Genomic DNA, 23,586 nt, shown 5'->3' with positions numbered 1-23,586 from the left:
TGGATCGAATTTGAATGAGAACTTTTAAAATATATGAATGGCAAGATCCCTTACAGACTATACAAAAACATTTTGCTATAAAGTTTGGGAATACTTTGTTTGCTTTTAATGTTGTAATAGTATTAGATCTATAATAGAGCAGCAAAAATAATAGAGATGTCCTGTATCCCTTTTATCCAGCTTCCTTAAATGTTAACATCTTACATAACCGTAGTAGAGTTATCAAAGCTAAGAAATTAACTCTAGCACAATACTATGAAATAAACTATAGACTTCATTTGTATTTTATGAGCTTTTCCACTAATGGCTGTTTTATTTCTGTGCCGGGATCCCACATAGCATTTCTTTGTCATATCTCTTTGGCCTCCTCCAATCTATGACAATTCTAATCTTTCTTTGTCTTTCATGACCTTGACCTTTCAAAGAGTACTGGCCACATATTTTAATAGAATGCCTCTTAAAGTTGTTTTCATGGTGTTTTCTCAAGATTAGTTTGAGTTATGCACTTTAAAGAAAAATACTCAAAAGTCATGTGGCCTTCCCACTTCATCATATTAGAGGCGTGCACGTTGCCAGTATATCTTCTTATTGGTGATGTTAACCTTGATTACTTGAATAAGGGCTTATCTGACAGTTTTTCCCATTGCAAACTGACTATATTTCCCTTTGAAATTAGTAAGTGTTTTGGAGGAAATGTTTTGAGAATATGCAAATATCTTGCTCTTCCAAAACTTTTACCCACCAATTTTACCATTTATTGGTGGAATTTTTTTTTTTTTTCAGGAATTATTACTACAGCATACTAAGGATGATTTTCTATGTCACCTGTTCCTTTTTATATATTAATTAGAAATGTTTGGTAAGGAAGGGCTGTCTCTTATCTGTCAATTATTTATTTCTCAATTTATTTAATAATTTAAATCACTATAGATTTATATATATTTATTTTATTCTTTGGTTTATAATATTATTATTTTAATATTTTACAAAATTGTTCCAATTTTGGCCTTTGAAGGCTCTTCCAGATTGGCCCTTGTGTCTGTTGGACCTTTTGGGTAGGTCAATGTCTCCTTAATGTAGATAGAAATGAGGAAGATTTACTTCCATTGATTCTGTTTGCTTATTTTACATCTGCTAGGACATTTTATTTTTAAAGAAACTTTTTAATATATATTTTAAAAACTGCTAAAACATATACAAAGGATACAACATGAAACGTGTATTAAAGAAAGCCAAGTTACTCCACTAATATGTGACTGTTTGATCTCTCCCAATTTAATCAGGAATTATGACTAAGACTGGGAGAAAATGCTCCCTAACAGCATACTATTCAGTGATTGAGAATATACCAAAGCAAAGGCATCATCTAATCAAATATGGACAGATGAGCAGATATATTCAATCACAACATATTGTAATATTTCCCACATTCCCATAGTATCTTAGCTGTTATAATTCAAAGTACATTATGGCATGAAGACTGACCATCTCTTTGTTCTATTTTAAGAATTATATTCCTCTGTTCACAAGTAAAGTTGAACTATATTATTTACATGTTTTAAAATTTTAAAATCTATGAGTCTTATAAATAGAATAAAATTGTTTTAAAGTGTTAATTTCCTTCAGTTCCCATCATGTTGCCAGGAATGACAGGAATGACAAGATACCATTCTTCTTTATGGGCTGAATAGTATTGCAACTGTGATATATATATATATATAATATACTATATATATATATAATCACATTTTCTCTATCAATTTATTGTTTTTGGACACTTTGCTTTCTTCCATATCTTGGTTATTGTGAATAGTGCTACAGTAAACATGGGGTGCAGATAGGACATTATGTTAAGTGAATTAAGCCAGGAACAGAAAATTAAGCACTGCAAGTTCTCACTCATATATGGAAGCCAAAAAATGTTGATTTCATAGAATCAAAAAGTAGAACAAAGGATACTAGAGGCTGGGAAGGGTGGAAGGAAAGGAAAGATAGGGAGAGATGTGTTAAAGGATACCAAATTACAGCTAGGTAGGAGGAATAGATTCTAGTGTTCCATACCACTGTAGGATGGCAATATTAATAATAATATATAGTTCCAAATAGCTGGAAGGAGAATATTGAATTTGCCCAGCACAAAGAAAGGACAAAACTTTGAGATGTTGGATGTACCAGTTACCCTGATCTGATCACTATACATTATATGTATCAAAACCCACTATATACCCCATAAATATGTACAATCATTAGTTGTCCATTAAAAATAAAATTTAAAAAGTAAGTCTTAATTTCAATGCCATGTTACATAAGTACTCTAAGAGATTTTTTTCTATTTATTACTATTTTCTTGAGGCTATCACATCATAACTTTGGTAAAAGAAGCTTTTGGACAAAATAAAATCACTTTTAAGAAATGCTCTAACATGAATACAGCTGGAAGTCATTATCCTAAGTGAATTAACACAGGAACAGAAAATGAAATACTGCATGTTCTCACTTATAAATGCGAGCTAAGCAATGGGTACTCATGGACATAAAAATGGCAACCACAGACACTGGGGACTGCAAGAAGGGGGATGGAGGGAGGGAGGCAAGGATTTAAAAGCTAACTATTTGGTACTATGCTCAGTACCTGGGTGATGGGATGAATCATGCCCCAGACCTCAGCATCACACAATATACCAGCTAGCAAACCTGCATATGTACCCCTGAATCTAAAATAAAATTAGAAACTAATAGAAAAAGAAATGCATAGAAAGGATCCCAAATCTTTGTTGCTTAGATGATGATTTCTCTGCACCAGTACACAGAGACTCATGCCATCAGGAACACTTGACAGATGTTGTTTTGTTCCCATGCTATTCTGCTGTAACCACTGGCCTCCCACTGTGCCCTGGGCAGTACAGCACAGATAGGACCTGCAAAGGTACAGAAGCCAGGGCTCATGGGAACACCTATCAACTGAGAAGAGTCACAATCTCACTTGATACAATTAAGATGGCATAGATTTCAAGCAGTAATTGGTTTAGTCTAATAGCTCCCAGTCTGTACTATCCTTTGTTCCCCTCCCGCAGACTATTTCTCCCTAATCTAGTATATCTCACCCTCAGCTTCCAGATCCTTGAAAAGGGAAGCTTTGTTTTTTTTTTCTTCTCTGCCCTAGGATCTCTAAACTCCTCTCTGCTTCCTGCCTTATCCACTTTGAAACTCTTCCACTATCCTTCCTAACATGGCTGATAGCAGTGCACTGTCTACCACACACATCTTGACAGCTTGGTTCTTGGTTAACATCCTCATCTTCTTATTATCTTATATTTAGAATAAGAACTTGTCACCATCTTAGACCAGATCCATCTCATTCTCTTCTGATTTTTATATTGATGCCTTTTTCTAATATGCTAATTACCTAATCCTTCTCACTCTCATTAACCTAATTCTGTGTACTCTTAAAATTTATATTTGAAAGATCCATAAGAGGATCTCAAGATCCTTAAGAAACATTTCTTTATTCATTGCCTCACCCCCATCTCCTCACCTCCATCTCTCTCTCTCTCACACACACACAAACACAATCTTTTCTTTTTTTTTACAACTCTGACACCTAATCCAATTAAGTCACTTTCATGACTTGCAACACAACCTCTATAAGCAAATATTGTCCCCTTTCCCCATCCCATCAATTAAATATAACTTATGTTTCCTAGATTTTTAAACTCTTCTAGATTCAAATAGGCTGACAACTTTCAAATTTACCTAGATCTCTTTCAAGTGTTTGGGATAGGGGAGTTTATTTTCATCACAAATGTGATAATGGTTGTCTTCCCCATGTGAACCTCTAAAAGGTTCTGAAAGTTTAGCATAGTACAATAGCTTCCATTAATGATTTATTATTATTATGAAGGTATGCAAACCTTATTTGAACAAAATTCCATGTTCACTCTTTTAAGATTTAAGTATTAGTTTTTCCTTATGGGAAAATTTTTCATGTTCTATATGTTCATTCTTCATATTACATATGTTCTTCCAATATTTAGCAAACTATTTGATGCAGCTTTCCTCCTTGATTTTATTTACTTACTAGAATAAATTTAGAGCCAAGGATTGGTTCAACATTGCAACAAACTCAAGAATAGCATTCACATTTCTGCATGAAAATCTGAGGTCTTAAACATAATTTCTTTTAAATGAGGCAGATTTCCACTTAAAGAGAATTAAATGCAAGGACATAATAAAATATTGAGGAACACAAATGTTATAACTCTACAAATGCAAAGAGAAGGTGGGAGAAGACATCAGTGGTGTGGAAGTTTCGATAAATCTTTGAAAAAACTGAAAGGCGATGGAGAAATTATAGTTGATTAAACAAGACACATTCACAGGAAGCCAAAGCTTAAATGGTGTGCAGAGGGGAAAGAAATGATACGAGAGTCAGCTGTTCATGTGGAATACAGAGAGGTGATGGGAAGCAAAAGGTGTGGGGACACGGGGTGAGAAATGCTGTAGAAAATTGGATGATTTGGATGTCTGTATTTGAAATACTTATCAAACATCCCTCAGCCCCATAACTCAGAATGCCAGGCAGATAGCTGTAGGTCATTTAGGACGTTAAGCAGGATAGTCTTAGGACTCAGGGGCAGTAGAGCTCATGAAGGAAAGAGATAACTCAAAGACTGAAAACTGAGTACAGGGCATTCTGTGAAGGTAAAGACTAAGAACCTATCATTTCCCAACTGTAAATCATTTACTCTTCTCAGCCAAGCGATTGTTGGAGTCAGCAGGCTGATGGAGATTGAAGCCCAGGAACAAAGACCTGGACATTTTTAGCAGCTCCTTGGAGAAAGCTCATGAAGGACTGTCTTGGTTCTGGATTCAGTGGGGACCTGACATCCAGTGTCAGAAAGTCCACGCTAAACACAGCACATGGCAGGCTTCTAATGGCTCCTCAGAGAGAAGGCCATCAATCCATACAACTGTAACAGATGGGACTGGAAACTGTAGAGAAAACACTGAACAAGGGACCAAGTCCTCTCAATTCTCAAACCTGCAAACAAACACATAAACAAGCAAACAAACAAGACAAGGATGACAAAGATTGCCTCTTGTTGTCTAAACAACGGATTATTATATTGGCTAATTCTGTACACCAGTCCCTAGAAGCAAAAACCAGTGTACCATCAACATTTAAGATAACTCAGAGACCCAACCTGACAATGTGAGCCCCAGTTATTACACAAAGAGTAATAACTCACCTAAGTAGTCAAAGTGCCACACAAACAACAATAAAACAACAACAAAAAAGCAGAACTCTCATAAGAAACCCCTGGGATCAGCACACAACTTGAATAAAAAAAAAAAAAATAAGAGAATTTAATGAAATTCGGATCAATGTAATTCCAAGGCCTTCACTTCAACAGACTGTGGTGGACAGATTTTTAGGTGGCCATCATGATCCCTGCTTTTTAGTGATTGCTATTCCTTCCTCTTCTGTGTGGGTAGAACCTGTGATTTGCTTGTAACCAGTAGAAAACAGCAAAGGTGATGAAATGTGTATGACTGCGTTACCTAAGGTTGAAGTGCCCGTTTCTCTGCCATTTCTCTCGCCCTGAGTGAGAGTGAGGAGGAAAGCAGCCCTGTTGGGGAACCCCACATGGCGAGGAACTGCAGGTGACCTCTGAGAGCTGGGAATGGCCTGCGACCAACAGAAACTAAAAGCTCCCAGTTCTACTGTCACAAGGAACGTAATGCTGCCAGCAACCATGAAAGCAGGGAAGTGGCTAATTCCCCATTCAAGCTCCAGATGATACTGCAGCCCTGGGTGTTCCACCTTGATTGCAGGCTTGTAAGACCCCAAAGCAGAGGATTCAGCTACACCATGCCCAGGCTCCTGACCCACAGGAACTGTGAGATAATTAATTTGTATTTGGGCCTCCAAGTTTGTGGAAATATTCTTATGCAGCAATAGATAACTAATGCATAGATCTCAATGTGATCTGATGTTTGCAATTCGCAATTTGCACAGTCATGCCTGGTAACCCTGGGTGGAAAGGAGGAGGAGGACAAGATGGAAAGAGATACAGGCAAAAAAAGAAAAGACTTTATAAAAATATTTTATACAGTCCCATTTGTGTTAAAATTATGTATGTTCATTAATAATTGGAAAATATGTTATTAAGTGAAAAGCAGATGGTGTAGTAATGAATATATTCAGTAATTCTTTTTCATTAAAACTAAACACAATCAAGCACATCACAATTTTCCATATGGGTAAATACATTTATAGATTACTGTGCATTCTTTGGCTCCATGACTATTAGCTCTTTATAGCACAAGTATTCTGCCTTTGCAAACAAATCTCTAGTTTCATATATGATGAAAATTTCTGAAGAACTTGTTTCAAAATAGAAGATGCAGTGGTATTTTAGAGTTTAGGTTTCACACAACAGTATGGCTCTATGTTCCTCAGTTTTCTTCGTAAAATGTGCTTCATTAAATATTTTTTTTCTATTGGTTGCTCAAGTTGATCCTCTACTCATTACCTTTCTGCTTTCCCTGTCATTAACAACACTTGCAATCTAAGACAGATGCAATTTAAATAGGCTGCCAATTACCTTTAATTTTCAAAGTTAGATGATGATTGAATTGTGAATTTTTTGTTCAATTTTAATCCCCTGGATTTGGAGAACTTAATGATTCATTTTGATAACTTGCATTATTTCTTATTTATCATCCTTCAAAGCACTTCATGAATAGGCTGTTCATTTAACTCATCTTTTACAAAGGTATTAGCATTTTTGCTCTCTTTTATAAATAATCTTGAAATGACATTTTATATCAAAGCAATTCTAGGAAAATCACAGTAGGATAAAACAAAAGAAGGGTCTCAATAAGATGAAAGCATTTTTTGTAATAGATATGTTTCTAGATTTTTGAGTTCACAGAGCACTAGGTTTGTAATCATGACTGCTCTCTGGAAAAAAGAAAGGAGGGTTTATATGTATTTTTTAAACAAACATGGAAAAATAATTTTACAGTTTTTCAATGGCATTGAAATATTTGTGCTATTCAGAATATAGCCTCATATCATTCATTAGTTCATCTATCCACTAGCTTTACCACACCTTTACAATCATGTATATGTATAATAAACGTATACATGACTTGCAACTAAGGCATATGTGACTTTAAAATGTTTGCTGGTTTTAGGTCTTTAGGTGTTAATTATTCATTCATTCGGCAAATTAGGCAACACTGCATTAGTTGAAAACTATGCAATACTGAGTAAGAAAAACAAAATATTCCTTAATCCCATGGAGCACACAATGTAAAAAAGAAAGAGTTTTATGGAAGAATCGTACCAATAATTAAACTGTCACAAATATCATAAGTGCTATTAAGATACATCTGTTGCCCTAAGTTGACATGTGGGAGAGACTTAGGAAGGTGGGTCAGGGGTTCCTTGAAAAAGTGAAGAGTGAGCTGACTCTGAAGGCAGAGCAGGATGACCCTAGTGAAAGTGTTTGGGGAGTGTTCCAGGATGGAGGAAAATCCTGTGGAAAGTCCTGAAACGAGAAGGAGCCTGACAGGTTGGAGGCACAGGAGATCTGTGCAGTAGCGCTGAGAGTGAACGAAAACAGGGAAGACTTGAGCTGAAGGGGCCACAGAGACAAGATCAGGACTTCTGCAACAGGGTTGCCTTGGAAGTCACCTGGGTAGTGCAGGCCACGCAGACCCAGTCAAGGAGGACCCCTAGGGCAGGACTTGTACACTAGTATAAAGTGCCCCAGAGATTCCCAAGTTCATCCAGTGTTCACAGATGCTTGACTCGCCCAGGCAGGACCCTCAGCCATGTTTGGATTCTAGTTATTTCCCTAAGAACAATGTGTTTTTATTAAAACATAACAAGTTCAGATTTGGGGGTTGAGAATAACATTTAAGCTACTATGTGGAAAATATATTAATGACTCATCATATAGTGGATGCAAAGAGAAGCAGGAGGCTATTGGAATAGTCCCCAAGAGGAGGAAATAATGAGATGGCTAGAGTACTGAAGAAATAAAATGAAATAAAAAAGTAATTTAAATACTATATTTTGACTGGGCACAGTGGATCATGCCTGTAATCCCAGCACTTTGGAAGGCTGAGGCGGGAGGACTGCTTGAGATCAGGAGTTTGAGACCAGTCTGGGCAACATGGCAAAACCCTGTCTCTACAAAAAGTATAAAACTTAGCTGGGTGTGGTGGTGTGCACCCGTAATGCTAGCTACTTGGGAGGCTGAGATGGGAGGATCACTTGAGCCTTGAGGCAGAGGTTGCAGTGAGCTGAGATCCAACCATTGCACTCTAGCCTGGGTGACAGAGCCAGAACGTGTCTCAAAATAACAACAGTTTTTTTACTTTGTTTCATGTGAGATTAAAAACGTTTAAATAATTGTAATGGGTTTATTGGAGACATTACTCCACTGTCTTTATGCATCCAGTGTTGCTGTTGAAAAGTCATACTCTTGTTCATTTTTAGGTGATTTCCCTTTTTTTCTTCAGAAAATTTTAGAATATTCTCTTTTATGTTTTCAAGTCACAGTACAATGTGCTTAGCTGAAGTTTTAATATTTTTAATTTTATATAATTTTTTCCTAATTTATCCTGTTTGGCACTGTATGAATTTCTTCAGCCAGAAGTCTGATATATCTTTCTTTAATTCTAGGAAATTCTGGTTAATTATTTTTTCAACTCTTCCCTCCTTTTTGTAAGACATATTAAATAATGCTGATGCTGCTACTTCTAATTTCTCACTCTTTCTGTCTCTCACTCTGTAATAAGTATGTTTTCAAACATATATATACTTTAAATATATACATGTGTTTTATATAGGTATATAAAATATACACACATATATAAACATATATACATATGTGTAAACATATATACATAATATGTGTGTGTCTTTAACATTTGTTTCCTGCTTTTCATTATTTTTATCCCTTGTTGATTCATTCTGAGAGTTCTTCAACTTGAGCCTACAGTTTAAATCATTTTCAGTGGTTTACATTCTTCTATTGTACCCATCCATTGTGTTCTCTATTTCAATAACAATAGATTTCATCCTAATATCTCCAACTGGATCCTCTCTGTAATTGCTTGCTATTTCATCATGTTTCCAATCTCTCTTCCTATTTCTCTGAGAATAGTATGCTATTTTGAATATCTGTTCTGCGCATTCCGAGAGTTGGTTTTCCAGTATAAGTTTATTTATAGTGTGGTTTTTTCTGCCTATTGTGCTCTGGCTTCATAAGTGTGTTGAGTGCTAATATTGCTTTGGAGAAGGAAAAGAAAAAGAGCAAAAGTTTAGGTTTTGCTTTGTGCTCCTAAAACTGCCCTAGATGTGCATAAGAGGTGTGCACCTCAAGACCTATAATTTTGTAATCTGAGTTTTGCCATTCCCTGTTCATCTGCTTCCACTCTCAGTTCCCCTGCACCCCCCAACCAGTCTAGTCACCAGAACTCTTTCCAGGACTTCAGTCCTGCTCTTATGGGGCAGCTGCTTGTAACAGTCAATGGGTTGGGCTGTTCAGAGGCCAGCTAGGCAATCAGGACTCCTTGCATAAGGCTCCCAATTTAAGCTCACATGTGGCACTTCCTTGTGTTCTCTCTTATCCTCATCTGCTGCTATTGCTTTCTTGTCCAGTACCAAATAGATGGAAAATAATCTAGGACTTTGGATTTCAAGGCAGTGGCGTGGGCCTAGCCTGGGTAAAGAAATGAATGCAATTAGAATACTCTTCTCTTGCCATCCCCTGCTGGAATTTAGGCCACAGTTCCCCAGCTATGCCAATGCTCCTACTCCACTAGGAGTTTACTCTCAGTCTTCTCAAGGTTTCCTCTCGGCTTCTTAGTAATTTACTGATTAGAGTTCTAAGATCTATCAGCCTCCCTTCTTCTGCTCTGCAACCTCCACTGTTAGTTACATGAGTTGAGATAACAGCCATCAGAGCTTACCATTTCCTTATTGAATGATCCCTAGTAATTTAGAATCTCTTCTTATCTTTTACCAAGACCTTTTTATCAATATATGCATATGATTAATTTGCCCATTAACTTCTTCCACAATTAATTTTCAATCTTCAGAAAATTCTCCTTCTTTTTCTGGACTATTTCTAAATACCTTCTCCCTGATTGCTTTACTTTTAGAAGAATGTAAACCACTATGATAGACTTCTTAGGCATAAAAGCATTACATTTCCTATAAAATTGCACTGCTATCAATTTTCTTATAGTTCCAGTTTTACCTCATGTGTTTGGATGCTCTGACATGTTTTGCACAAAAGTTTATGACTTTATGTGGTATTTGAAAATATTATTTTTATGTAATATTAAACCTTGAACTTAATACTGTGACTATACTTATAATATTTGTCTAATAAATCTTTTCCTATTTGCTTTATATTTTACTTTATTTTATTGTTTAGATATATCTCAGGTATAGATTAAATATTTTTAAAGATATTACATAATCTTTCACTTTTATGGAGGAGTTCAAGCTTTCTGTATTTATTAACATGATATACTTAGTTTTACTTTTGCCATGTTTTCCTAATTTTGTTTATATTTCTTTATTTGTTTACATTTTATTGTCATTTTGTTTTGTCTTTTGCCATATGGATCGTTTTATTTGCTAGCAATTCAGCAATTTGAGCATTATATGTTATACTTTTAATTAATTGTGAATTTTTAAATAAGGATTTTCCTATTAAATGAAGGAAAACTATAAGGTGATAAATTTAACATATCATTATTCCTCTTATAGTACAAGCTCCCAGCAGTTTTAATATAATATGGACTTTGTTTTAAACCACTATTCCTTGTTACATTCCACATCCTCTCCTTGAGCAGCATTTTTTAGCATTAGTAATCCTTTCGGATTTAAATTACAACAACGATTTTATCATCTCAGTTTTTAGCTGGTATGAATGCCGATTGCCAACTGTTTTATGCTATGACTTATTTATTCTTAATATTCACATTAAATCGAGATGCTAACCTTGATTTTCAGGGTTGTAAGCATTAGAGATTCTCTAGTTGAAATGGAAATATAGATTTGGCACAAAGTAATCATTTAATAAAACTAATAATTGTATTTATAGTCTTACGTTTTGGAGTGCATGAGAAGATTTTTTTTTTTTTTTTTTTCTGAGGCGGAGTCTCACTCTGTTGTCCAGGCTGGAGTGCAGTGGCACGAACTCGGCTCACCACAACCTCTGCCTCCCAGGTTCAAGCGAGTCTCCTGCCTCAGCCTCCTAAGTAGCTGGGACTACAGGCGTGCACCACCACGCCCTGCTAATTTTTGTATTTTTAGTAGAGATGGGGTTTCACTATGTTGGCCAGGCTGGTCTTGAACTCCTGACCTCGTGATCCTCCCGTTGGCCTCCTTGGGAGATTATAGGCATGAGCCTATATACTTACTTACTTACTATATGCTTACTTAAAATGTCTTCTCGGCTGGGCATGGTGGCTCATGCCCAGCCGAGAAGACATTTTAAGTAAGTAAAATAGTTATTATTTAAAAACTATTAATGACATTATTTGTAATTCATCACATCAAAAATACATCTTCTGTAAGTTTTTTTCCCAAGTAAAATTCAGAGTAGAATTTCTGTATCCTTGCACAGATAAAGATAAACATTTTTTTCTGTCATCTGAATGCATACATTTGATTAATTGTAATAGATTTGTAGCATATTTTTAAAATTTGCACATTTTTATCTTGAATTTCTTTCTGTGCTTAGTTTTTTAGAAGAGAAATATAGGTTACCTCATTTTATCACCATTATAGCATGTTTTCTCTCCTCATTCCCCTTCGTCTTTCTCTTCTTCCTTCCTCTCCCATCTGGTTGCCTCTAGAACTTTTTCTTTGATGTAGTTTATGCTTTCATCTAGATGTAAATATATTTCTATCAACTGCGCCTGGGATATGGTTGATCCATTCTAGCAATACCTGCATCAGTGAGCCTTTGATTATCATTTCTTTTCAATTATCTTTTTTGTTGCACTTGTTTCAATATTAGAAACCATGATCAAGACCCAGAAACCAAAGTCAGACTCCTATCATCTCTATCCTCCAAATCCATCCTCTTTTCTATAATCACATCCTGCACCTGTCTATGTATTCTACATTCCTGGAAAAATTTTCAGAACAATTTCTGGTCAGTTTTCAGATTTTCTGTTATCACAGTAGTGTCCTTTACTGTATCTAAATAATTACTTAAACTTTGAAGTGACTCTTTTTTCTATTTTTTTTGGCCTGTTTATTTTTATCTACTCCTATTTTATATATTTCTTCCTGCTTCTCTCATCACTTTCCTCCCCCACCCCTGATTATAGGTATTTTCATTCAGTTGCCAACATATGAAAACTGATTTCTTAGAAATCTCATATTCTAGCTTTTTTGGATGTAAGAGCTCTGACAACACTGTATCTCAGCTCCCACCTGCAACCATTGGCTGAGGCTCCCCTCGTTAGCTAGAACATTTTCTCTCCAATTTGTCGCTGACTCCCCACTACTTGACACTATGTTTGAGTTGTATTTTATTATTTTACTTGTGAGTTTTTTCTTAAGCTAGTGCTAAATATAAAGTAAAATATTTTTATGTTATTTTGTACTCAAATTTCCACCAAAAGAGAGGAGAGGGGGATGAAAGACAGAGTGAGGAGCTGCTTACTTAAGAAATATATGATAATGGATGTTTTCTTCTGTGGATGTGAAGAATGGTCCTTCATGGATCCTATGCAAGCAAAAACTATCTGTGCCTAAAGAGCATGTGTTCAGACATCTTTATAAAACAAATCATAAAGAGACTAGGTAGAAAATACAGGAAAAAAGCAAGCAAAAATTTTAATAAGCTAAAAAAAATTTAGCTAAACATTGATATTCACATTGTAATATGCTAGAAGGTTTATATCTAAAATGTTTTGGGTAATAAAATTGCCCCCAAATTAAAAGTTTCTCACAATGTTATGTTTAATTTTAAAATGTATTGAATATAGAAAGGTATGTTTTCCAAACAAGAACAAGCATTTACATTTATAAATAGAATTATAATTCTACTGATTAGAATGTTTAATCTATGGTTAGAAAAATTAAAGAAGAAAACATGAATAATTTGGGGTATTTTCCACTGCAACTGTTGAAAACACAGATAAAAAATATCACTGAGTTAGCCACATCTATAACCTTGTTTAAAAAAATTTAGTATGGAAAATAAAGGCAAAATTCTAGAAAATGCATTCTTTGTGTTAAAAATTTTGAAAAGGTTTAATTTTGTCCTTGCAAAATTAATAAGTTTATACATAAAGGATATTTCTGAAGTTGTTGAAGTTGATCTCAAAACTGTAAGAAAACTTATATTCAAGTTGGTACATTTGGCAAGAATAGGGAACTTCAATTTAAAAATGATATAGGTAAATGTATTGACATAGGTTTGTGCTAAAAAGTTGAAAATGGAATACATAATGGATATAATAATAATGGACATATTATTTCATAATAATATTTCATAAAATGGAATGCATAATGGACATAATATAATGGACATATATCATTATATATAATATAATAATAATACTGTTAACATTGTAAACAGAATTAATTCCCATGTCTTGACCCCTCCATGAATTAGGTGCACAGTAGAGTAGATAGTTGTGTTGCATTGAAGCCAGATCACAGACGGTGATGATGCTTTTTAAACCCTTGAAACAAATTAATTTGCTCATGTCTTCCAAAGAAAGTTCTTGCCTCAGCTTCCCAATGGAAAAATAGATCATAACTTTCTTTTTTAGTTTAATATAATACCCCAACAAAATTTCGTTGAATATTTCTATGCAAGCAAATTTGTTATTAATTATGAAAGTTCATGATTTTCTCATTTTAAATGAAAGCATGTTGTCTTAGTTTCTTATGGCTTCTGTAATATATTACCACAAAACTTGGTGGCTTAAAACAACAGTAATTTATTCTCTTACAGTTCTAGAGGTCAGAATTCTTAAATCTGTTTCACTAACCAAAATCAAGATGTCGGCAGCTCCATGCTCCCTCTGGAGGCCCTAAGGGAGCAACCTGTTCCTTGCCTCTTCCAGCTTCTGGTGGTTTCTGGTAATCTTCTGCTTGTGGGTACATCATTCTAATCTCTGTCTTCATGGTCGCATTGCCTCCTCCTCTTCTGTATGTCTAATCTTCCTCTGTCTCTCTCTTATAAGGACACATGTGATAGCATTTAGGGCCCAGCCAAATAATTCAAAACAATCTCCCAATCTCAAGGTCCTTAACTCTAATTACATCTGCAAAGATACTTTTTCCAAGGTAACAATGACAGTTTCCAGAGATAAGGACTGGATATCTTTGGAGTCACTGTTTAGCTTACTACACATGCCTTTGGGAAAGACATTTGGCAAAGCAAAATCTGGCCTCTTTTCCTATGCTGAAATTAGTTTCAAGAAATAAAAATAATTTTGTAAATTACATTTCCAATATTGTGGAGATAAAATTCAAAAAAAGTTTGTATAGTCACAGACTTTATGAAAATGAAGTAAAATTGAGTGGTTCTCTTTCCCAATGAACACTAATGGTATGCATGAAAAAATACAAATAAAAATTATTGCACTGGAGGGCAAAATGGCACTGAAAAGTCACAGAAACAAAATGGATATTCCTCATTGGTCCACAGCTTCTCTACAAGTATTGATACAGGGACCAAGTGTCCTTCTGTCTCGCGATTTCATTATCTTCAAAACACAGCTTCCTGCACTGCTACAGAATAGAAAAGAACATGGAAGCTGATAATGTGGGAGAGAGTTTTCTAGGCCAGGCCTGGCAGTGGTAACCCTCACTTTCTTTTATATCTTACTATCTGTAACTCGTGCTATGACCTGAATACTTGTATCCCCCCACCCCCCGCAAATTTACATGTTGAAATCCCAACTCCCAAGATAATGGTGTTAGGAAGTAGAACTTTCGGGAGGTAAACTGGTCATGAGGGCAAAGCCCTCATGGGTGGGAATAATATTCTGACAAAAGAAACTGTAGACAGAACTGTCACCCCTTTGACCATGTGAGGACACAGCAAGAAGGTGCCATACGTGAGGACGTGGACCCTCATCAGATACGAGATCTGCTAGTTCCTTGATCTTGGACTTTCTAGCCTCCAGAACTGTGAGAAATACATTTCTGTTGTTTATAAGCTACCTAGTTCAAGGTGTTTTTGTTACAGCAACCCAAATAGATGAAGACAACTCAGTTACACCTAAATTCAAATGAATATGAAAAATATTGTCTAACTGCTATCCCAGAAAAAAGAAGAAATAGATAGGTGAATAACTAGCCATCTCTTCCACAACTCTTCTTCCTAACCTAAAAACAAATAGAAAAGAAATTAAAAAAAAATAAAAACAAGAATTTGATCTTCAATGAAACAAGAAAGTGTCCCAACCTTAAATCATAAATCATATAATATCTGTGCATCAGTGATCATATAGAAACAAACATTGGTAAGAACACAAAGAAGTAATATATGTTTTTAAAGTCTACAGGCTTTTGTGAAAGAAGTTACAGTAAACAAAAGCATAGAATAGGATGACAAAATTTTCAACCAAGAATGAACCATTGAAGAACAAGATATCTCAGTCAAAACCTAGTTCATTCATATGATAGCAAGAGAAGAGTAGTAGCTGCAGAAGAAGTCTTATTTATAAACCATCTTTATTGCTAAATCATACCTCCTTTGTTTAAACAAAACACAGAAAATGAATCAATTTTTTAATAAAAGAAGAAAGGAAAGAACTTAAATAAAAGGCAATGCAAACACACATTACAAGAAGAATATAAGAGTTTCCCAAAGAAAAGGAAGCATTCAACAAAACAATTTCCACTATTCTCAAGCAAACTATACACAACATGATTGCTTTTTAAAAGAGAGCTTAAAGATCACGTGATAATGTCTAGGAAAAGATTGTACAAAAGAGAAAATCAGAAAACTGAACTGGGAGAACTTAGAAAAGAAATGGAAGAATATAATGGAAGCATACAAAATGAAAAAATTAAAATAGTACAGATTTTAAAGACATATTTGAAATAATAAAAATACAATAAACTTGATTGAAAATGCCATGGACATGATAAATAGATTAAAGATAAATCAAACAAAAGTGATATTGCAAAGATGGTAAATATTTATAAGGGACAAAGTAAATATTAAAATGACAATAAAAACAAAACAGAAACAAATACTCCAAGTTGTGGTATAAAAAAATATTTTCTTGAAATAAAGACAGAGAAGAGTTTTGAAATCTGAAGGACCAAGACTTCCATTTAAAAACAATTCAGAGCATTGAAATTGCTGAGCTTAAAGGTTTTTTTGTTTTGTTTTTTAATTTTTGATGTTCTATAAGAACCCAAACATATAAAGAAAATAGCACAGAACAGACTAGCGGGCTGCCATAACAGAATGCCTGAGAGTGAATAATTTATAATGAACATAGTTCTCATAGTTCTGGATGCTGAGAAGTGCAAGATCAAGGAATCAGCATCTGAGAAGAGTTTCTTCCTGCATCATTACATGTGGGGGAGAAAAAAAAGCCAAAGAGAGCAAAGGGGCCAAAACTCACCCCTTTACAGCGGCATTAATCCCACCCAGAGGCTGGAGACTTTATGGACTAATCACCTCTTCACAGTCCCACTTCCCTATACTGTTACATTAGCAATTAAACTTCAACATGAGTTTTGGAGAGGACAGGCATACAGATCATATCATTCTCCTTTAGCCTCCCAAACCTCATCTCCTTTTCACATACAAAATACATTCATTCCATCCCAATAGCTCTAAAAGTCTTAACTCATGAGAGCATCAACTCAAATGTCCCAAATCCAGAGTCTCATCTAAATTAGATGTGAATGAAACTTAAGGCTTGATTCATCCAAAGGCAAATTCCTCTCCAGGTGTGAGCCTGTGAAATCAAAACAAATTATCTCCTTCCAAAATATAATGGTGAGATATGCATAGGATAGACTTATCTATTTCATAAAGGAGAAACAGGAAAGAAGAAAGGATAACTGGTCCCAAATAAGTCCTAACCCCAATAGGTTGAACGACACTAAATTCTAATGCTTGAGAATAATGTCCCGTGACTCTATGTCCTGCCTGGGCACACTGGGGCAAGGGTTGGGCCCCTATGTCCTCAGGTAGCTCCACCTCTGTGACTTTTCCGGGCTCAGCCCATGCAGCAGCTCTCACAGGTTGGAGTCTCTCCTGCCTGCAACTCTCCCAGACTGGCATTGTATGCTGATGTTGCTACAGTTCTAGGATCTCAGTAGTGGCCCAACTCCCACAGCCCTACTAGGCCCTAGTGGATACTCTCTGCAGCAGCTGCACCCCACTGGCAAGTCTCTGTAGCAGCTTTTAAAATCTAAGTGGAAGGAACCATGCCACCATAGCTTTCACACACCCTGTGCCTGCAGATTTAGTAGTGCCACATGGACACTGCCAAGGTTTATGGCTTGCACTTCCCGGAACAAAGGCCAGAACTGCATTTGGACTTGCTTGAGCCACAGCTGGGAAGGCCAAGGGTTGCTGTTTCAGAACACAAGGAATAGAGACTTGGGGTCATCATAGGGCAGAGAATGCTGTGGTCCCGCAGACACCCTTAGCCCTCCCCTAGAAAACTTTCTGCCCTCAGTATCCTAGCATTCTGGCCCTGTGATGGGAAGGCAGCTTCAAATGTATCTGAAATGCCTCTGGGATCGTTCTCCTCTTGTCTTTATGAATGGCACCTGGCTATCTTCTGTCTATACTAATCTGTTTATCAAGCTGTCACTTGGCTAGTTTCAGACTTTCCCTATATCTCTCCCCTTCTCCTGAGCCCTGACCAGAATCACTCTTAGAGCTCCATTAATGGCAATCTAGGCTTTTGAGGCTGCCCTCAGACTTCTCCACAGCCATGCTTTCTACCAGAAGACAGATATCAATGTCCTGCTCCTCCAAATTCTTCCAGCCTCTATGCTTTACCCAGTTCCAAAGCTGCTTCCATATTTTTATGTATATGTTATGGCCGTATCCCACTTCTCTAGCATTCATTTCTGTCTTAATCTGTTTAGTACTGCTATTACAGAATACCTGAAACGGGGTAATTTATGAGGAAAACACATTTATTTTCTTACAGTTTAGGAGTCTGGGAAGTCCAAGATCAGGTGCTGGCATCTTGCATAGGCCTTCTTGCTGCATCGTCATATGGCGGAAGGCATCACATGACAGAAGAGCAAGGAAAGAGCAAGAGGGGGTGAACCCAGTTTCATGATAATGGACCCACAGTAATGGAATAATCCAGGCAGAGCCCTCATGGCCTAATCATCTCCTAAAGGTTCCACTTCTAAGTACTGTTGCAATGGCAATTACATTTCCACATGAGTTTTGTAGGGGACGAACATTCAAACCATAGCACACATAGAAGAAAGGTAGGTTGCTCTCAGACTTCTCCACAGCTATGCTTTCTAACAGAAGACAGATATCAACGTCTAAAAATTATGAGAGAAACCATGACCCAGTAACTTTGTACTCAGTTAAACTTATAAAGGCAACAGAAAGACATTCCCAAGGGTGGCTGAGGTCAGGGAATAAAATCACCATGAGGCTCTCTTGAAAAGAAAGATGATAATATCCAGTCCATCAGAGTATATTAAAATTGAAATGCAGAAAAGATATGGTTTAAGGATGGTTGTTGTATCTATCAAGATATATCAGTTTGCGCTGCAGTATTAGGCAATATTTGAACGTCAGGAGCTTAGCAAAACAAAGTCAGTTTTCCCCCCACAGAATACATCTCTGCAGGTAAACATGGGTGTTGTCCATAGATAAGGGACCTACGGTGGCAGACGCTGCATCTGCTCATAGCTGAGCTGTGAACATGCAGCCTCCTCAGTTATTATGGCATGAGAAGAGACTGAAGAATCATATATAGTCTTTTCATTGCCTTTGCTCAGGATTGACACATGCTACTTTGCTCAGAGTCCATGTTCAGGGTCAATAGTGCCCTATAGTGAAGCTTGGAAATGAGACTGAAACATTTTTACTTCAAAAGCAAGGTCACAAGGCCGGGTGTGGTGACTCATGCCCATAATCTCAGCAATGTGGGAGGCCAAGGTGAGAAGATCACTTGAGTCCAGGAGTTTGATACCACCCTGGGCAACATAGTAAGACCCAGTCTCTACAGAAAAAAAAAAAAAAAAAAAAAAAAAAAAAAAGCCAGGTGTGGTGTCATGCAGCCGTACTTCCAGCTACTCCGGAGGCTGGGGTGGAAGGATCACTTGAGCTAAGGAGGTTGAGGCTAATGTGAGCTTTGATTGTGCCACTGTACTGAAGCCTGGGCGACAGCGCAAGACTGTCTCAAAGGAACAAAACAAAACAAAACAAAACAGCCAAAAAAGAAAAAAAAAAAAAACCCAGCAAGGTCATTATTTTCGCAGAAATGTTAGTGTAGATCCCTGGTTTTCACTTATAAATTCAAACACAGAGTATATAGGCACATGTACATATGCATACATATGAACATATGACAATATATACTGCATATACATATACAAATATATATAAAATGTATAGCATTTACTGATGCTAAAGGATTTTGGAAGCAAATAAGTAATGTATAGAACAGTAGCTACAATATGATCTATTTTGGGATTTTGTGTGTGTGTGTGTGTACACGTTTCTTTATTTGGAGATTATAAAAACATTGGATTGTTCTCTCTAAGTGTTAAGGTTATAGGCAAACTGCATGTTTTCTCATTCGTTTTCCTCAATTTTCAAATTAACATGTATTGTGCAAAGCAGATTTTTTATAAAAGAAGAAATGTATCAACTTACATTAATTCCTAAATAAGTTGAGAGAAATACATATGGTTTTTAAGAACTGCTCAGTTTCCTACTTTGCACATAAAAATGTACTAAGGTAAATTAAGTAATGTACCCAATACCCTGGTGTCCTAAAATTGTGCTTTTACAATGGGCAAAGCAAAAAATTGCATAACAAATAAACCCATTAGAACTCTTTGCAGAAAGTTTCCATTTTCTCTACCTTTTTCTTAATAAGAAATGTTTTAGCCCATGTGAATAGGCAAGAAAATTTTCCCAGCTGTTCAATGCCAAAACTTTTATGAAATCTCATCAGGCCAACCTATTTGTTCTTTTTTTTCAGTTACATTGCACCGCGGTTTGCATTATTATTTACTAACTAGATTACAGTCTGCAGCTCTTTTCAACTATTTTCCAGTTTTTTTTTTTTTTTCCATGTGAGGATTTCTTCTTTTCTCAAATGCTAGCGATTCATTCATTCAATTTCTGTGCAGAGGATGAATAGCTACATAGCAATTTCAAAGCCACAGGAGAATGTCAAAGGCATTTCTTAATCTGTTTTACAAATGATTATAACAGCTGACAAGGAAGTCAAGGGCAGGAAATCATGTTCTCCAACTAGGAATTTATTGTCCATTTAGGTCTAAGAAAAATCTAACTCAGTGGGGATGATTATATTTTCTTTTATTTTAAATTTAGAAGATTTAGAAAAGACACACAAAGAGAAGTGCTTAGAGTTATTGTATGAATATTTCAATCTAGCATAGTTTAGATAACTGGAAATTTACAAGAAAATACTGCTGTAAGAAGACCCATAGAAATATAGACATGGGAACAGCCAGCTAGATTCCATTTTTTTTTTTTTCCTTGAAACATATTGCTTGTTTCTTATTTATTTTAGATGATACCGAGTCAGGTAGACCCACCCAGTGAAGGCCTTACTTTCTCACCCGTGACTAGAAGCAATAATTCAGAAGTATATCAGAGAGATGGGGAAGAACATCTTATTTTTGTAATACTGCTCTGTATAGATAAAAGGTACTTTTAAATATGACATATATTTAAATATAAACATACTTGCATATTACATGCCTTTTAATATTTGAAAATTGGTAATTCTTTTAACTCCAGGATAAGTATTTTATCTCACAAAATAAAATGGGGTTTGCATATTCTTCAAATCCTCTCAAGCCTCCTTTTTGCTCCAGCCATTGCTTCCCTAACCAGTTCTGCATCTGCTTGGATGCCTCTTGCACAGGTGTAACCTGACACAACTTCTTTTGGGCCTACATGACGTATCTGCTTATTGCTTTCTGCCCCAGGGCTTCTTCAACAGAGTGATGAAGGATACCTGTGGGAATTCATCTAACATTCAGGCATGTGCAATGAAGTGTTAATACCCAAAAGTCATCCTTGACCAATGGAAGATGGAATCCAAAAAGTGTGTTACCCTTTCTCCTCTAAAGAGGACAGTTCAGAGACTCATTTCATTATACTCCCCAAGGGGTCTAATTGGTATTAGCACTAGTCACTTGTAGTGGTATTCAATGCAGTTTTCTCACTGTTCTTTTCTTGTTTACTCTCTCTTTCTCTCACTCTTGCCTTCTGTGATTACTTTTCTATTAAAATATCTGCATATCAAGCTATGCTTTCAGGGAAACCCAGATTAAAATAGAGATACCAAGAGCAACCTCAGAAAGCTATCAGGATAGGATTTTGGAAATGGTAATAAGGACAAATTGCTGATGATGACTGAGGTAGATAGATGTCATTCCTAGCCCACGGTAGCATCACAGTGACAAAGAATCTCACCTGAGTTGGGCTGCACTGAGATCCTGGTGGAAGGAAAAGCATGGAATTGCATTGGAGCTGTGGCACTTGAGTGAAATGGAGCTGACAGTAATTATAAAATTATGGAGTTGCTTATTTTTATTTTCTAGTTTGGAAGACTTGAAAAATGAAAATAATAAACTCAGTTTAGTAAATTTTTAACTCAAGATATACCTTAAAACCAGAGGCCTTCTATGGTAAGGAAAACCCTCGTCTCCTACCACTATGTGACAGATTGTGCCAAAAAGTCTGCATGCCTGTGATTTAATTAAATGGGTGGAGAAGCTGCAAAGAAGAATCAGTGCATGATCTCAAAAGTCATGTATATAAAAGACATCTCTTGCAAGGAAAAGAACAAGACTCTTGGTCCTGAGATGGAGACATTTAGATGGACAAGCTGGAGAGTCTTGAAATCTCAGATTGCCCAGAATCCTATGAGCCCAAATGAGAAGCACCCTCATTCTTGCTGTCAGAATCATGTTTACTAGTACTGCAAAGACCTCACCTGAGACATACGCACACAAGAAATCTTTTGTCCTTCCTAATATCTACTCCTGCTACTCCAAATGGCTGAGGCAAGCTAAGATAATTTACTTTGCTTTTAGTGGGATACATTTATGTGATTAACGGTTCCATCCATGAATAGTTATGTTACTGTAAAGCATCCTGGCATAAAAAGTGTTTCCATGAACACTCTTGCCATGTGATCTGTTCAATCACTAAAAGTCATGACACAAAAATGGCAGACTGTCAGAGGTTGAACTAGCATGTGAAAATGTCTTGTGGTACTGGCACTATGTGGGTGGTAGAGAAGATGCAAATTTAAAAGATATCAAAACACAAATGGATCTGATGAAAATTCTTTCCAATTTTTAAACTTACATATAAAAGAAATTTGATAGAGGTTTTCATGTATTGGATAACCATCCTAAAAAAGCCATAACATTATGAACAAATTATATAACTAACTGAAAGATACATTTCTAATCTACCAATAAAAAAAAGCATCAATTATGCTGAGAAAACATTTATTTTTCTATTTTCTTTATAGAAAATATTACAAAATTGTCAGATGAAGAAGTGATCGAAGAATATGTAGTCAAAAAGAGTAACAGTGTGATAGACGTGTGGTCGAGCACAGATTTGTTTTTTATTTTCTTTTTTTTTTTTTTTCAGGTACAACGGACACTTGAATTAATTAACTGGCATATTCCATTCCATTTTTTTTTTTTTTTTAAGTTCCGGGATACATGTGCAGAACATGCAGATTTGTTACCTAGGTATACGTATGCCATGATGATTTGCTGCTCCTATCCACCCGTCACCTAGGTTTTAAGCCCCACAGGCATTAGCTATCTGTCCTAATGCTTTCTTTCCCCACGTCCCCACCTCCCACCTCAAACCCCGGCTATAGGTCCCAGTGTGTGTTGTTCCCCTTCCTTTGTCCATGTGTTCTTTTCGTTTAGCTCCCACTTATGAGTAAGAACATGCAGTGTTTGGTTTTCTTTTCCTGTGTTAGTTTGCTGAGGATGATAGCTTCCAGCGTCATCCATGTTCCTGCAAAGGACATGATCTCATTCCTTTTTATGGCTGTCTAGTATTCAGTGGTGTATATGTACCACATTTTCTTTATCCAGTCTATCACTGATGGGTATTTGGGTTGGTTCCATGTCTTTACTATTGTGAATAGTGCTGCAATAAACATACATGTGTATGTATGTTTATAGCAGGATAATTTATATTCCTTTGGGTATATACCCAGTAATGGGATTGCTGAGTCAAATGTTATTTCTGGTTCTAGATCCTTGAGGAATTGCCACACTGTCTTCCACAATGGTTGAACTAATTTACATTCCAATCAACAATGTAA

Source organism: Rhinopithecus bieti, unplaced genomic scaffold (genome assembly GCF_001698545.2).
Source record: "Rhinopithecus bieti isolate Rb0 unplaced genomic scaffold, ASM169854v2 scaffold_11587, whole genome shotgun sequence".
Taxonomy (NCBI): Eukaryota; Metazoa; Chordata; class Mammalia; order Primates; family Cercopithecidae; genus Rhinopithecus; species Rhinopithecus bieti.
The sequence above is the reverse complement of the archived record's forward strand: the minus strand, read 5'-3'. Positions refer to the sequence as shown.